This window comes from Lactuca virosa, chromosome 4 (assembly GCF_052849685.1).
Source record: "Lactuca virosa cultivar CGN04683 chromosome 4, Lactuca_virosa_CGN04683_v6, whole genome shotgun sequence".
NCBI classification, from domain to species: domain Eukaryota; kingdom Viridiplantae; phylum Streptophyta; class Magnoliopsida; order Asterales; family Asteraceae; genus Lactuca; species Lactuca virosa.
Genome location: NC_136429.1, coordinates 246,491,138 through 246,494,021, shown reverse-complemented (window position 1 = coordinate 246,494,021; position 2,884 = coordinate 246,491,138). Strand labels below are relative to the sequence as shown.

At 38.6% G+C, this 2,884-nt stretch overlaps 1 non-coding gene across 1 annotated transcript; it reads left to right on the top strand.

Annotated features, from left to right (window-relative positions):
- The first annotated feature begins 1,019 nt into the window (after positions 1-1,019).
- Positions 1,020-1,126, top strand: LOC145110375 (small nucleolar RNA R71). The gene has a single exon (XR_013709755.1). It is a non-coding gene; the product is annotated as a small nucleolar RNA R71 (small nucleolar RNA).
- Positions 1,127-2,884: the final 1,758 nt, after the last annotated feature.

Sequence of the window (2,884 nt, the reverse complement as noted above, 5' to 3'; positions counted from 1 at the left end):
CTCGAGAAGGAAATGGTAAAGGAGGTTGAAAAACTTGAGTACACATAGAATTTTTCTGTTCAGCTTGACACCATGTCGTGGAGGTTAAATCGCCACGTCGTGGTCTCGATGATTCGACCTTAATTTTTTCTTCGGCTTCCGAACGCTTTGGTTGTGATTCGGGCTGCTTTGTATCCACCTCTAGTGCTTCTAAGAACTCAGAGATAGCCTCTTCTTCAGTATCAATCACCATGACATGGGAATGAGTCTTCTTTTCGGGAAATTAGGGGAATATCTTCTCATTCACCAAAGTAGTAATTTGACCAAGTTGAGCTTCGAGATTATGGATGGAGGCTTGCTGATTCCTTAATGATGTTTGCTAATCAATCATCATTGCTTGATGATTTTTCATCATAGTTTGATGCTCCTTCATCATTACTCTTTGATCCTTCAGTGTTGCATCAGTATCATCATGCCTTTTCTCTGAAGCTTCCATGAAACGAACTAACATGGTCTCCAAGTCAGCTTTCTTCTCAGCTGGTGGTTGCTCCTTTTGGTAGAAACCCCGGCCAGTCTGTCTGTTTTTCTCCTCCTTCTGCTTCTTGTACTCATCGTATGGCAGCCACTCCCTCTTTGGTTTTCTCCAATCCTCATCATACTTATCCCCACTCGAGTAGCAAACTTGAGCCTTTTTATCCCCGTTATCATCTAAATGGCAATCCTTAGTCAAGTGTGGACCATTACATTTTCCACAACCAACTCTAATCGCATGAATTGATTGGTCCATCTGGGTCAATCTTCGGTCCATAGTATTCAACATTGCCATCATAGCAGCCGTCTCTTCAGAATGTGCACCCGCACTACCTTTTTCTCCATCTTGTCTTGGGTTGTGGTACTCACGAGAGTGTTTGGAGAATTCTTCAACTAACTCCTTGACCTCCCTTGGATTTTTCTTTGTCAATGGCCCTTGAGAATCAAGGAGTTGCCTTGTCATAACATTGACCCCATCATAGAAAATAGACATCTCTTGTTGGATGTTTAGATCATGTTGATGACAATTCCTTAGCAATCCTTTGTAACGCTCCCATGCCTCGTATTGTGACTCCCCTAGTTGTTGCTCAAAGTTAACTATCGCCTTCTTGAGTTTAGCAATCTTGGATGGTGGGAAAAACTGATCTAGAAATTTCTCACGCATTTGAGCCCAAGTAGTGATTGTACCAGGAGGAAGTGCTTTTAACCAATCTTTTGCAGCTCCTTTGAAAGTGATTGGTAACATCCTTAACAAGACAGTATCTCTATTGACATTTGGGAATTGAAATAATCTGCAATGTCATTCACTTCATCTAGATGTTTAAAAGCATCCTCATGATCTTTCCCATAGAATGGTATATCCTTAAGTGCAGTAAGGATGTGTCCCTTCAGCTCGAATGTTGCAGTGGCAGGAATTGCGGGTTGTACCAAGCCCGGACCAACATCATCTCTGATACGCTTCTTGTAAGCAACCATAGACATCTCGTCAATATTTGCCATTTCGTTGCTTGGCTCGTCTTCGGGTTCGCTCGTATATAGTCTAAATTCGTTCTCGGACTCGTATTCAGACTCGTTTGGGATAGGTATTTGGTCTATGCTTTCAATCTTGCTCTTGTCCTTTGAAGATGAACTTGATTCTCCCGTTTTCTTCCCCGACCTCTTTGAGAACACTGACTTGAACTCTTGTAAGGGTGTCTTCTTTGGTGTTTGATCGTCTTTCACGTTCTTATCCTTCTTTTTGTGAAGGGCTGACTCTGGATCTTCAAGTGGTGGCACCAAAGGTGTATTGGAACCTCTGGTCATGAACTCCTGCAAAACGAACAAAATAAAAACGTAAAACTGAACAAAAACTAAATGAAAATTGCTTACTGACTGGCCACCACGGCGTGGTAAAGTCTACCACGTCGTGTTGTCGCAGATAAACAAGCAGAAAAGAAAAACGAAAAAAATTGACAAAATACTGAACTCACTTCGTGAACTTAAGGCTCACGTCGTGAGTTAGGTACTGGAAAAAAATAATTACTAACTTAACTCAAATTCAATCACAGGGAACGGTATTAATTAGCTAAAATAATTACTCTAACTTAATCTAAAATCAAACAATAATTAAAAGGGTTTTTATCCGATTTTGCAAGATCAGACTAACTTAACTCAAATTCAATCAATAATTAAAAACACTCTTGTTTAGTTCGAATCCACTTCTTCTTTATAGTTAGCTAACCATTATGGATTATCAAGTTTGTTGTTATTGTATTAGTAATTTAAGTCTAAATTTACTAAAATTCAACTAATTCATGTAAAACTATGTATGGTCACACACAATCAAACACAGAACCAGTTATGATTATGAATATGCTATGTAAGATTATGCAAACACAATTATGGTCATAATTTATGTTCTCTAGCACAGCTAACTTTAATTACTATCTAAGATTGGTCAATCCTAGCTCTAGCAATTCAATGTTCACTAAATCACTAGGTTTCAAGTTCATGTAATCTAATTGTCACTAAGCTACACAGAACATGAATTTAAGCAACTAAAGAAACAAATATTAGCATGCTAGGTAATGATAATCAACACAAACAATCTACCAACTTAACAAATCCATAGTAAATTAAACTAAACCATAAGTCAGAAGCTTCATCTAGCTAAACAAGAGTATCTGGATTCAGCTGCTCATAGCAACAAACAAACTAAAACAAATCATATTAGAAGTCATAATGAGTGTACCAAACAATTAAACTATTGATGTACTCTTCTCTTCCTTGGTGGTAAAAACCCTATTCCAGCACTTCTTTCCTTCTGAATTTCGTCTCTAGGAACTCTCCAAGGCAGCCAAAAAGTCCCCCAAGTCGTAATCATCAAGCGTTTATA